Below are 15,321 nucleotides of genomic sequence, written 5' to 3' on the forward strand. Positions count from 1 at the left end.
GAGCGCACCCAGTCTGCCCTCAAATAATGGTCTCTGTAGCACCGATAAGGACACCCTATGTCTTCCCACTCCTATATGAGCCCAGACTATACCCCATGTAATTCCTTGAAAAATGTTTTGGGGAAATACATTTAAAGAGCAACTAAAACATTCAAGAGCCGAGACAGCATCAACATCTTTGCTAACTTCACCCACCCTGCTGGGGACAGTGTTAGTGAGGTCCCAAAAGGGAAGGAGCTATGGATCCCAGTCATTGCTTTAGTGATGTTTCCATCGCTTAGGTTGCCGAGGTCCTGATAAGTCTGCACACCCAAATATTTAAATGTGGTGTAACACCAAGGTAGTCGGCAGTCCATGTAGATCCTCTGCTCCAGGTCTGGGACCGGTGCCAACCGATAAATACATGATGTGGCCCAATTCACTTTGAGGCAAGATACCTCACCAAATCCGTCTAATAGTGCCATCAGAGCTGGGTGCATAGAAGAAGTGTCCTTATTCGTGCTACAGAGACCATTATTTGAGGGCGGACTGGGTGCACTTAACTATGAGTGGTATGCGGCTGCACAACTGCAGTGGCCAAAGCGATGGCTGGGCACAGTAGCTTGTTGGGAGAAGGCGGCAGTTGCAGGTACCCTGGGGCAGGCACAATCAACTACAGAGCTCCACACACCAATCGTTGTGCTGGAGCCCAGACCCCCCCCCCCCCCCCGCCCCAATGTATAGCCTCAGTAGGAAGGGTTCCATGTTGAAATATCGATGTTAAAAATATAGTTAACAAAAATATCACTGTAAAAATATCGAATACAAAAATATCGACTCCCTCTACTTAAACAGGTAAGTACAATAATATTGAAACAAAAATATCGAAGTAAAAAATATCGACTTACATTTTTGATATAACAAAAAAAATATATTAAATAATATTAATATTTGTAACAAAATAAATTACATTTAATACATATTTTAACTAAATATAACAAATAAACTTAATTAAAAAATATATAAACACACAAATGTGTACATATATTTACTTAAATACATTTTATTAACTATTATCTTTAATTTATAAACTTTTTTAATTATATAAAAAGAAAATATATACATATATCAATAATTTAAAATAAAATAAAACATCCTATAATTAATTAACACATTAAACTATAAAAAAAAAAACATACATTTCGCAACACAATAATTACAATAGCAGGAAAAATGTTGGATAGCGGAGGGGTAAAAATTACTATTCCCCCTCCAGTGAGTGCAACAGCAGGGAAAGTGTTGGATAGCGGAGGGGGAAAAATTACTATTCCCACTCCAGTGAGTGTAACCGCAGGGAAAGTGCTGGATAGCGGAGGGGTAAAAATTACTATTCCCACTCCAGTGAGTGCAAAAGTAGGGAAAGTGTTGGATAGCAGAGGGGTGAAAATTACTATTCCCACTCCAGTGAGTGCAACAGTAGGGAAAGTGTTGGATAGCGAAGGAGTAAAAATTACTATTCCCACTCCAGTGAGTGCAACAGTAGGGAAAGTGTTGGATAGCCAAGGAGTAAAAATTACTATTCCCACTCCAGTGAGTGAAAAGCAGGGAAAGTGTTGGATTGCGGAGGGGTAAAAATTACTATTCCCACTCCAGTAAGTGCAACAGTAGGGAAAGTGCTGGATACCACACCAATACATTTTTTTTACATTTTTATTAAATTTTATTTTCATTATTAACATAATATTGAAATTTAAATATATTATTAATAAAACATATAATAAACATTCATTAATTACACATTGTTTAACACTATATAATATCCACAACACACACCTAAAATTAATTACACCATTACAATTATTAATTACTTATTAATTTATACAAATAATTAATAATTCATCAATAAAACATAAATGACTTCCCACCATTTACACCTAATAACACCACAACACACACCTAAAATTAATTAAACAATTACCATAATTAATTGATTTAAATTAACAACTAATTATCAAACAATTATTAATAAATAAATGTACACATTTAACTCAATAACATCACAATTATACAATAATGAATAAATATAAATTATTGAATACATTTCATATAATTAAATTACTTCCCACCGTATTCCCCTATAAACCTACAACTCGCTACAGAACTAAAAACGCAAAATTCAATTAATTTTTTTAATTAACTACTATAAATAATAAATCAAATCTATATAATTAAATTACTTCCCACCCTTTTCCCCTATAAACCCACAACCCGCTACGGAACTAAAACCGCAAAATTCTATTAAAAAAAAAAGATTAACTTCTAAAATGTTAAAAGGGAAACAGCCATTACAACGCGGCTGTTTCCTCGCAATGCCATTACATCGCAAGCATAACAACACATGCGATGTAACAACGCGTAGCCATTACTACGCGTGTTTTTACATCACATGCGCTGTTACAACGCCTGCGATGTAATGCCGATCCACCTCGTTGTGAGGAAACAGAGGCTCTTCCGTTTCCTCACAACGACGTGTACCGCCCCTCGACGTGAAGCAGGAACCAGGAGCAGAGACGGCGACGCTGGAGAGGAACCATGAGGAAAGAGAGGTAAGGATGATTGTGCTTGGGGTGCGAGTAGTGTGGGTAGTGGTTTAGGGTAGTGTTGTAGTGTCGTAGTGTTTTAGGGTTTAGGGTAGTGTAGTGGTGTTTGGGTACTGTAGGGGGTTGTGCTAGGGGTAGTGTTTGTGTTGTGTAGTGGTTTAGGGTTTAGTGTAGTGTTGTAATGTTTTAGGGTTTAGTGTAGTGTTGTAGTGTGTGTAGTGTTTTAGTGTTTAGGGTAGTGTTGTAGTGTTTGTTTATGTAGTGTTTTAGGGTTTAGGGTAGTGTTGTAGTGTTTGTGTAGTGTAGTGTTATAGGGTTTAGGGTAGTGTTTGTGTAGTGTTTTAGGGTTTAGGGTAGTGTTGTAGTGTTTTAGGGTAGTGTTTGTGTAGTGTTTTAGGGTTTAGGGTAGTGTTTGTGTGGTGTAGTGTTTTAGGGTTTAGGGTAGTGTTGTAGTGTTTGTGTAGTGTTTTAGGGTAGTGTTTGTGTAGTGTTTCAGGGTTTAGTATAGTGTTGTAGTGTTTGTGTAGTGATTTAGGGTTTAGAGTAGTGTTTTAGTGTTTGTGTAGTGTTTTAGGGTTTAGTGTAGTGTTTTAGGGTTTAGGGTAGTGTTTGTGTAGTGTAGTTGTGTAGTGTTTTAGGGTTTAGGGTAGTGTTGTAATGTTTGTGTAGTGTAGTATTTTAGGGTTTAGTGTAGTGTTGTAGTGTTTGCGTAGTGTAGTGTTTTAGGGTAGTGTCGGGGGGTTGTGCAGGGTAGTGTAGTGTTATTGTAGGGAGAGGACTGAGGGTCGGCGGAGGGTTGTGCAGGTGTTGTGTAGAATCACTTACCATGCAAACTTTAACCACTAGTATAGCTTTACCACGCATGCCTTTGCGTTGTAATGGCATGCGTGGTAAAAGCATACACGTGGTAAAAGTTTGCGATGTAATGGCATGTTGTTGTCATTGACATCGCATAGTAATACCCGCGTTGTAATGGCACACGTGGTATTGGTATGCAATGTAATGACATACATTAATTTTAAAACATATAATAAAAAATACAAACAAATCTCATACAAAATACTTAAAATACATAACATTAATAATAATTCGATATTTTTTACAACTATATTTTTGTAAACGATATTTAATACTTCAATATTTTTGCAATTGATTTTACTTACCTAACAATCAATAGTCTTGACCGATATTTTTTCTATCTATTTCTCACCCACGATATTTTTACCTCAATATTTCTGTACATTGATATTTATACATCAATAATCTTGCCCTGTACAGTAGTAAGTACAGGACCATAAAGTCACTCAGTGACAGTCCCTTATCTCATAGATGGCCCACATGCAAAGACTCAGTTTATTCTCTAAGTGTGTGGCAGCTGAGATAGTTCCCAGCGACCACGTGCGAGCAAAAGACAAAGCGCAACTGCAGATGGGGTGTATGCAGGGATATATTCGACCGCTAGCGCACATGTTCCAAATAAGGTACTGGCTCAGGCCCATCCAGTCCCGGCCAGTATCCCAGTCAAGGAGGCCATTTCAATGATTTTTGTGATGTTCTGTTGTCTTTAGGTTTCTTTTCGATTTTCTCCTTGCTTTTGCATATCAGTGGCTGTGTTCAGCACTCTCTGTAGGCCCCCCATCAGCCACCAGGCATTGTGCCCTCACTTACTGTCATCTCCTTGGGATACGAGACTGCAGGCTGGTAGAGGTATCAACCCCTGATGCTGTCTAGAGGAGTGCCGCCTCTCGGAGGCTCAGGATCCCTCAGTGGCCACACCAAAGTTAGCTCTGTGTCCCGGACACTTACTGCTGCCAGGTAGATGGACTTGTGCGGCCCTCTGGAGTTTTGCCACCTCTGGGGTGCAGATTCTGGTGCCCCAGGCACTCAATAGCTCCGCGCACCTCTGGTAGAGTGGGCACTCCTCTCTTTTGCGGTCGCGAGTAGGGCCCAGGCTCCAGCAACCTCTGGCGGCCCACGCTGCCCTTCTGAAATGAGTAATTGGGGCCGTGGCTAATCATGCCACAGTTTGAGGGTTCCCCCCCCCAGTTGCGGGGGTTATAAACAGATCAGATCCGGCCGATGGTGTCAGGATTGCTGTCAGGCCTGCAAAGGAGCTCAGCAAAGGACATCTGCCATGGTCGCCATCTTGGTCACGCTCCCCAAGGTATTCCAAATTAATTCTAAACTGTGTAACGCTCTTTCCTAGCATAAAAGAGTAAAAAAAAAAGACCCTCCATCTCCAGTCAAGTCTTCTTCGACAGTTACCATGGAAATTATATTTGAAAACATTTGTGCTCTCAAACCATACAGGGAAGAAACCAATTAGCACCTACAAACCATGGATGAAGATTGGTCTTCACCTGAAAATAGGGTCAGAAACGTTGAGCATAAATGTGGAATTCTTCAGGATGCTCCTCATCAACTTATACTCTTGCAGTCTGAGGTTCCTCAACTAAAAAAACAGGATGACAGTTTAGAAAATAGTGGCGAAATAACCTTCACATTTATGGACTGGCAGAGGGCTTGGAAGGATCCAATATAATTTCATTTTTTCAACCTGTCATTCCCAAAGTTCTTGGTATGCTAGTGGCTACTCCTTTAAATATTCAAAGAAGACATTGACTCGGTCATGCTCCTAAACTAGTGACGACCTCCCTGAAAACAAAAGGGGTCATACTTTTCTTTCTGGAATATACTGACCTGTGATGGTTCTAAGAGCAGCTAATGATAAAGGTTGAGTTTCTTGGCTGGGATCCAACTGATTTTTGTACACAATATTTGGCCAAGGCTACCGCTGATAGATGTAAGAAGTTCTTGGAGATGTGTCCTGCTCTTAGATCTCTCAATGCAAGATTTGGAATTTTTCACCCTTGTTTAATTAAGGTTGCCTACAAGACCACTGCATATGAAGATCCAGTGCTTTTGCAGAAATTCATTGAACGGTTGCAAAGAAAAAGCAATGGACGTCACAAGACTTGCTCCTACTTGATCTCTTTAATTATGTTGTTTTGATGTTGTCATTACTCCAATGTATTGTTAATAATATACAATCCATTCCATATATATATATTTCTGTTCTATCTCCCTCCATTTAGGTTTGGCACCTTACTTTGCTGAATAGTACATAGACCTGTGTAGTTCAACTTCCATCTTCATCTTGTCCTGAGGCCCAGTGTGTTGTCTTCCTCATGTGTCTCACCATCCCCGATTATTTGCCTGTTTCATAGGTATGTTTTATATGTTATACTATGTTTCTGATGTTTTATTTGATTCTTGCTTGTTCTATTTCTAGATTACTTTCTTATCTTTCCTTTCCTTCTTTTTGCTCCATTTTTCTTTATTTTTCTGTATTGTATTTAGTTCTGGTATTACATTTTACTTACAACATTTTCTTCATAATATTTGTTTAGCTTGTAATGCCTATATTAAAATAGAAGATAAGGTTGTATATCCTTATGAATACTCTCTTGGAATGTTAGAAAGCTGGGTTCACCTATTAAAAGACAGTTTTATCATTTTTGGCTACAATAAAAACGGATGTGACCTTATTAAAGGAAACTCGTTTGCTTCAATTTGAAGGTAATAAACTACCTCAAATTTGGATGGGACAAGTATTTTCATCTCCAGGCTCTAGTAAGAAAATGGGATTGCTATCCTTTAGGAAAAATGTCTGGATATTAACTGAATAGCTCAAAAGTGTGATGCAGATGGGCGATGGCTTATTGTTAAACTGATTATTAATGCAATTGCCTTTTCTATTTCTAATGTTTATGCACCCACCCACCCTAACAAAACATTTGGCCTGACATTTCACATAAAGTAATGTCTATTTCAGATGACTGCTTGATTTTAGGTTAGGACTGCAATTGGGCCATGGATTTCTTTATCGACTGTAAATCTAAAGTTCTATTTAGTCCTTCCAAAATTCATAAATATTTTCTATCAACAATAAATCAATGATCTCTGGAAGATGCTTGGAGAATCTGCATTCCAACATTGACGGAATATACCTGCTTTTCTCCGATCCAATCTCCCTAATCCAGGTTGAACCATTTATTTTTTCTAAACCTTTATCTTTACATCTATACAAATTCAGAAAATGCTCCTATCTCAATATATGATCATGCTCCAGTGAGTGTTAACTTAGATTTACTCCCAGCATCTGAAGTAGATAAAAGATGGAGATTTAATAACTCTCTTCTTTTAGATATTCAGTTTACTCAAGGTTTTGAAACTTTTACTCAAGAATTTTTCATTCTAAACGATATTCCTGATATATCACCACAAATGTTATGGGATCCATTTAAAGATTCAGCAAGGGCCTTTATAAATTCATATGTAGCAAAAAAACGGGAATTAATTTCCCAAAAATTATCTAAATTAACAAAAAATATCAAATGACTGGAACAGCTATATTTCACTACTAAATACAAATCCTGATGAGTTAATCAATGGAAGTTTCCTTTTAACAAACTCTCCATAGAAGATGCAGCATCATACTTACTTAAATCCGGTGCTAATTATTATGGGGGCCAGGATAATGCTGGTAAACCCTCAGCCACTTATCTGGAATATAAAATAGAACACATTAAAATTGAATCAATTATAACAGACAATAATAGTTCTTTTTTCAAAGATTTTGAAATCCTAGATTTATTAAAAGATTACTACTCTAAACGAGATACACCTGAAGTAACTACTTCCTTGAATTCTATTAGACAATATTTCAACCATATTTCAAAAGAACATGATTTATCTACAGATTTCTCTTCTCTGGAAAATGAAGTCACCATTAAGGAGATTCTATCAGCAGTGAACTTGGTTAAAAGAGGGAAAGCTGGGGGGATGTGGCCTTCTGGCTAGACCATCCAAGCTCGACACTGGGGAACCGGGCTTGAGTCTCGGCAGGGACGCACAACATCCTGTGATTCTGGGCAAATCACTTTATCTCCCTGTACCTAACAAAAATGAATGTGTCCTTGTGTAATGCAACTGCAGCTCATGTAAAGCACTCTGATAACCTGAAACCTTCGGTTCAAGTTTGCGCTATATAAAACTTCAGGAAAAAAATGCTCCAGATCCTGATGGATTTCTAATAGAATTTTACCTTTATTTCTCTCAATTACATCTACCCACAATGTTTACATTATTATCTTTCTTTATTAAAAGAACTTGCAGAAGTAGCATTTCAAGATGATCTGAATTGCCTAATTCCAAGGAAGGTAAAGATCTGCTGTTATGTGAGAATGATAGGCCTATATCTTTAGTCAATTCGGATTATAAACTTTTTGCAAAGCTGATTGCTTTTTGCCTTAAATCATTGCTACCCAAGTTGATAGGCCGTGAACAAATGGAACTTGCTAAATGTATACAACTACCAGACAATATCAGATTTTTTTTTATTAGGTAAATATAATAAATACAAACATTCATGAGGGGCTATATCCCATGATACTGAATTTTATTTTGACCGAATGAGTTAGTCTTTTACTTTTCATTCAGTTCAGTGGTATGGTTTTGGCCCGCATTTTCTTAATTTAATTTCCCTTTTATATTCATCACTGACAGCTTCTATATTTGTAAATGGCTTGAAATCTTCTTATATCTCTCTACACAGACAGGGCTCTCCTCTATCCACTCTTCTTTTTATTCCAGTTTTAAAACCCTTTTTGTTTAAAATCCTACATAATTCAAATATTGACGATTTTCAATTTAGAGAAAAGTAGGTCAATTTGGCAGCATATGCTGATGACAGTTTGATGTTAATATCTAATCAGACCTCTTCTTTGCAAGCCTTCCTTAATGAAGTGAATCATTTCATTGTAGTTTTAGGATATAAAATTAACTCGGATACATGTTAAATTCTCCTTCTTAATACATTTATTTTTAAACATGAATTTGCTTCCATTAATTTTGCATGAACTCCTCAAAAAATTAAATACTTGGGACTATGGTTAACTAACAACATCAAAGACACGGTTTCTGTTCACCTCAATTCAGTAATTACAAAACTCTCATCTTTAACATCTAGGTGGAAACCACTGTTTCTATCATGTTGGGGTAGACTTGATTCCATTATAATGATGCTTGTTCCTATTATTCTTTTTAGGTTAACCAATATTCCTATACAAAGTCCAGGTCATGTTTTTTTCAAACATTAAGTACTATATTTTACAAATTCTTATGGCATGATAAACAACCATGGAGGTCTATATCTAAACTACAAAGGCTTAAAGAATTTGAGGGGTTCATTTTTCAAATTTACGCTCTTATCATACTGCTTTTTTCTTCAATAAATCCAAAAATGTTAATACAAATGATGTTCTGAATACTCCTCCTTTATACACCAAAATTGAACTGTCTTTTTTCTTCCCTTTTTCAATTGATGATTTTTTAACATTTACTCAAAAACCATCTTTCCTATCTCTTCCAATTCCCATGAATTTATACAAAAAACTACATACTATTTTCAATATTAATCCTCAATTAGAAATGTTCTTAAAATCTTCCCTATGGTTTAATAAAATCATCAAGCTTAAAGGTAAGACTGTTTTCTGGAAGTCTTGGAGGGATAAATGTCTCTTATGGGTTCAACAAATTGTGAATAGTGATACTTGTATATCATTCCAACAGGCACAATTGCTTTTCACTTACCTAACATTTCTGCTTATAAATATACATTATTACACAAATTATCTCACAAACATTACAAACACTCTCTTCTACAAATAGATCAGGGGTTTCTGATTACATATCCCATAGTATCGTCTTTCACTGTCTCAATTCTTTCCAAAGCTGTTACTGCACCCAACATATCAAGAGATAGGACACAAATGGGATTACATTGGGAAGAAAAGTCTTTAATGTTTCCTGGTCACTTTAAGTATGGGATAAAATGTGGACCAAAATATGTATATTCTCCAGAGTAGCAAACCTTATTCAAACACAATTTTTTATTTATATCAGACTTTGCATCACACAGTTTTCATTAAACAAAATGAATCATACTATTCTTTTAGATAGCTAGTCTTGTAGAGGTCCCTCGGCTAATTTATATCATATGTTATTCTCCCGCCCTCGCACTCATCAGATCCAGCTCCGAGCTTGGAAGCAAATTAATGATATTTTTAACACTAATGTTCCTTTTTCATATTCAAATTTATTTTTAGGTATCTTATTAGATAATTGGAAATGTTCAAATAATATTGTTGATGTTATTGATTTTCTATTAGCAGTCGCCTTTCAACAAATTGCCAAAAATAGGAAGGACGCTTTTTCTATTTCCTTTCAGGCATGGTGGTATAGTATTTGTTATAACCATCATTTAGACAGAGCCTACGGACAACCCTTGTCTTTGGCTAGTCAAAGGGACGTTATATGGTGACCAGTTACACTTTTAATAGACTCAGGTGCTCAATCCTCTATTAAACATCATCCATCTTTTGAAGAAGTTAGAAAACCCCCTTGAATGTTCATGTGCATGTTTTTTATCTTGATAATTCTACAATGTGTTAAACATTTTTAAGATTAAATTCCATGTTATGTAGTATGTACAAATATTATGTATAGTATTTGAGATTACTGCTGTTCTTATTTATCTACTAAAGAACAATATCTTATCTTTTCTTTTACACTTTTATTTATTCCTTTGTTCTATCTTTTCTTTCTTTCTTATATTTTACAGTGCTTCCAATCTTATTTAATGTTCATCTTATTGTTATGTATATTTCATAGATAATATATTTATTTAACATGATGACATTATGGGTTGCTGTATAAACTCAAAAGATAAGAGATTATACAAACTAGCAGATTAGTTCTATAGTCAGGTTCACTGGAATTATGCATCAGGGAAGGACCACATTATGTAGCAGGATTGACTAAATTATATTGTAAGAAAAGACAAATTATGTGGTGTAATGTGGCACATTTCCAAGCAATATTACCTCACCATGTTGTCATTTTTACACGTTAACAGTGCATGGACTACGGTTTCACCTCATTAATATCAGTTTGCCACCTAAATGCAGCAATCAGTAGGTGAAAGGAGACCTGTATATGCACAATAAAAGGCCTGCTGCTGCACAGCAACACATGTGGAAGCATTACTTTGATCTGTTTGAGGTAGAAACCATTTAGTTTGGTTAAAATCTGCAAATTATACATAAAATTATGGATTATTATTTATGTGTGGAAAATGTATAATTATATTAAAAACTCCACTGGAGCAGAATTGCAGTGGCCCTGTGTATAGTTTACTCATTACTAGTGGGGCTTCATATGGATTAATTGTCCATTTTCTGAAGTGCTCTTCTGGAATCTTGACTAGTTCTCGATGCCTCACCTTGTGTACTGAAATATTATGGTGCCGATCACGATCCGGTAAAAAAATAGCCCGTACGACTCGTATCCGGTCTTTTTACCGTACGAATCGTACAAGTGCCGTACAAACTGCCAATTACGATTCGCATGGGAAAAAGACCATACGAATCGCATTGGGAACAATTCCCCACACGTCCTCGGGTCGGAAATTGTGTCCGACACGTCCCCGGACGATTTACCGTACAAATGTGAAAAGTCAAGTCCGACCGCGGAATCACGATCCATCCCATGCGTCCGATGTTACAACCGTATGCAAAAAACACCGTCCGCACCGAACACCCATAGCAACCATGGAGACATGTGCCCGCATACGCGCCGAACACCCCCCCAGCCCCCGTACGTTCGAGTCGTACCCCCCCGTGTATGTACACCGGTGTATGTTCGAGTCGTACCCCCGCCTGTGTATGTACACCCGTGTACGTGCGAGTCGTACCCCCACCCGTGTATGTACACCCGTGTATGAGTCGTGCCCCCCGTGCATGTACACCCGTGTACGTTCGAGTCGTACCCCCACCCGTGTATGTACACCCGTGTACGTTCGAGTTGTACCCCCACCCGTGTATGTACACCCGTGTACGTTCGAGTCGTACCCCCACCCGTGTATGTACACCCGTGTACGTTCGAGTCGTACCCCCACCCGTGTATGTACACCCGTGTACGTTTGAGTCATACCCCACCCGTGTATGTACACCCGTGTACGTTCGAGTCGTACCCCCCGTGCATGTACACCCGTGTACATTCGAGTCGTACCCCCACCCGTGTATGTACACCCGTGTACGTTCGAGTCGTACCCCCACCCGTGTATGTACACCCGTGTACGTTCGAGTCGTACCCCCGTGCATGTACACCCGTGTACGTTCGAGTCGTACCCCCACCCGTGTATGTACACCCGTGTACGTGGCGTACCCCCCCCTCTATGTACACCCATGTACGTGTCGCACCCCCCGTGTATGTACACCTGTGTACGTTCGAGTCGTACCCCACCCGTGTATGTACACCCGTGTACGTTCGAGTCGTACCCCCCATGCATGTACACCCGTGTACGTTCGAGTCATACCCCCACCCGTGTATGTACACCCGTGTACGTTCGAGTCGTACCCCCACCCGTGTATCTACACCCGTGTACGTGGCGTACCCCCCCTGTATGTACACCCGTGTACGTGTCGCACCCCCGTGTATGTACACCCATGTATGTGGCGTACCCCCCCGTGTATGTACACCCGTGTACGTTCGAGTCGTACCCCCACCCGTGTATGTACACCCGTGTACGTGGCGTACCCCCCCTGTATGTACACCCGTGTACGTGTCGAACCCCCCGTGTATGTACACCCATGTACGTGGCATACCCCCGTGTATGTACACCCGTGTACGTTCGAGTCGTACCCCCACCCATGTATGTACGACCCGTACCCTCACCCACGTACGTATGGAGCGTACCCCAGGCCCCAACATCACCACCTTCACACAACATCGCGCATGTACGAGTCATACCAAGCCAGACACAAGGACAGCACTGTACAACAAAATGGCCCATGTACACACCGTACACACGCTAAAAACGCACCCACACAACCAGGACAAAGCAAAACAACACAAGAATACACCATTCGAATGGCACAAAGCTACAAAACATGTCCAACAACCACAAAAACAACACATTCACTGACCTGCAACTGCCAAAATCCAAAACAGAGGCCCAAAACACAACCACTCCTTATAACACACCCACCCAAAGTTCAAACACAGCCACACCCACCAATGGACCAATAAAAAGGGCCCACACACACAAACCATGAGCCTTTGCAACAGACTCACTGCTGCCAGACCCCACAGACAACCTACAGCACCATACTAGAACCTTTACCACACCTTATACTTGCACACCTTCACACACACACCTTCACAAACACCCCTACATCACATTCACACCCACACCTGCACAACCACACCCACACACCCACAACCATCCACACCCCCCCCACCATCCACACCCACACCCCTCACCATGCCCACTAACAAGAATCCAAAGTTCACTAGCCGAGAGTTGGAGGTCCTTGTCGATGAAATCCTCACAGTTGAGCCACACCTCTTTGGAACATTGGTCAGACAGACCAGCATTTCAGAAAAAACATCCATGTGGCAGACCATCGTCGATGCTGTGAATGCTGTTGCGGACACCAGAAGGACCAGGCATGAATGCCAAGCCAGGTGGTACGATCTGCGGAGGAGGGTCCGAGCCAAAATGACGGACGAACACAACCAGGCCAACGTCACTGGAGGAGGGCCGCCCCGCAGACGCGTAGAATACCATCCCTGGGAGGAGAGGGTGATGGCCATACAGCCGGTGGTGGCAGTGGACGGATTAGACGGACTCCGAGATCCGGGTGAGTACACAAACAACTCACCTCACATGGGGGGAACGTCATCCACAACCAAACTCACAAACAGGCACGCAACCACCCCAAGCTATCGCATGACTCAACCACACTCCATGAACACGCACATGCCACTGGCGCCACCATGCCCCATGCACCCAGCTGGACAATGTCAAGTCACAGGCCACAGAAAACACCAACACATGACACGGTAATCCAGATGGCGGGAGTGTGGGCCCCAAAAATCACATAGTGCAAATCAGAAGCAGACAACAATGCCCCCTGCCCATATGGCCTAGGTCACAGCCAGACAAACAGTGTGTCCCCACACAGGAAAGACTCGCCAGCAAATGGCGGACGCATCAACACATGGGGGTGACGGCACGTTCTTGCACATGACAGCAGCTAATGAACAGCCAACACTGTGAAAGAGTGGCAGCACACACCACCACAGCAGCAGTGCAGACACACACACTACACCCAATGGGTGCCTGGAGATCAGAAACAAACTCACATCAACAATCCAAGGGCCATTCAAAGATCTGCTAACAGTGTGTGCCCAGGAAGCTGGGCTGAGGTGACAGAGGGTGACACACAGAGGGAGGGAGAGGGGGCCAGAGAGGGAGGGAGACACAGGGAGACGGACAGAGGGAGGAGGCTCACACACAGAGGGAGGGAGAGGGGGACAGAGAGGGAGGGAGACACAGGGAGACGGACAGAGGGAGGAGGCTCACACACAGAGGGAGGGAGAGGGGGACAGAGAGGGAGGGAGACACAGGGAGACGGACAGAGGGAGGAGGCTCACACACAGAGGGAGGGAGAGGGGGACAGAGAGGGAGGGAGGCACAGGGAGACGGACAGAGGGAGGAGGCTCACACACAGAGGGAGGTAAAGGGGGACAGAGAGGGAGGGAGACACAGGGAGACGGACAGAGGGAGGAGGCTCACACACAGAGGGAGGGAGAGGGGGACAGAGAGGGAGGGAGACACAGGGAGACGGACAGAGGGAGGAGGCTGACACACAGAGGGAGGGAGAGGGGGACAGAGAGGGAGCGAGAAAGGGACACATAGGGAGAGCAAATCAGCCTTGTGGGGTGTGGGAATGTCTGCTCGTCAGCAGGTGAACTGCGTGCATGTAGACAAGGGTTGCCAGTGCCAGAACCCCTCCTCTTCTCCATGGCAAAACACAGGGCCATGTCACAACCAACGACAGCTACCTGCATTATATAAGTGTGTGGATCCACTCCATGTGCACACGTACAGTGCTACACGGAAGGCGCCAATGCATGGCTCGCCACACCTGCCCACTCCACTGCTGACTGCAGTCACAATTGACGTAGCAAGTAAGACTTTGCCACACATAGGTAAAGTCGCAAAAGCTGTGGCCAAGGGACATACCCATGCACAAGTGCACTGTGAGTAGAATGCAAGACATATCCAAATTCCCAGAGGAAATGTGCCAACTTTGAAAACAATGAAACATGGATGTTGCATGGAACAAAATTAACATTGTCTCTCTCACACACAGGTCAACGTCGTGGATCACCCCCCAACACTGGGGGGGAAGACTCACAGGACCCGGCTCGGCGGGATGACGGAGCCACCGGCAGCGACGACTCTCACCACTCTGTGGACGAACCCGACCCCGACCAACCTGGCCCCTCTGGTGTCCAACGACCTGCAGCACCTGCGTCAGGTACAACTGGGCCAACCACCACCCCCACTCCTGCCACATTCCAGGAGACACCCAGGATCCCTGCCCCACCACCACAATGCAGCCAGGCTGGCCAGGAGTGACACGGTGTCCCGGGCACCCAGGAGGAGGCAGGCGACAACGCAAATGCCACCCCTCAGGGGTCCCGGAGACCCGATGTGCCCACAAGGGCAGGCCAGGTGCAAGTGGGCAGGGGTGGTGGGAGTGGAGGACAGCGGAGGCGCCAGCCTGACCAGTTGGCTGGGGAACCGGTATATTCCCATGTCCGAAAC

The 15,321-nt window shown here is 42.0% G+C and overlaps 1 long non-coding RNA gene across 1 annotated transcript in view; it reads right to left on the bottom strand.

Annotated features, from left to right (window-relative positions):
* Positions 1–15,321, bottom strand: part of LOC146871714 (uncharacterized) — a 490,791-nt gene that overhangs the window by 18,810 nt on the left and 456,660 nt on the right. The window contains exon 2 of the long non-coding RNA XR_014981044.1: positions 7,084–7,145. This is a non-coding gene — a long non-coding RNA (uncharacterized LOC146871714). The remainder of the gene's footprint in view (positions 1–7,083; positions 7,146–15,321) is intronic.

This window comes from Triturus cristatus, chromosome 1_1 (assembly GCF_964204655.1).
Source record: "Triturus cristatus chromosome 1_1, aTriCri1.1, whole genome shotgun sequence".
Taxonomy (NCBI): domain Eukaryota; kingdom Metazoa; phylum Chordata; class Amphibia; order Caudata; family Salamandridae; genus Triturus; species Triturus cristatus.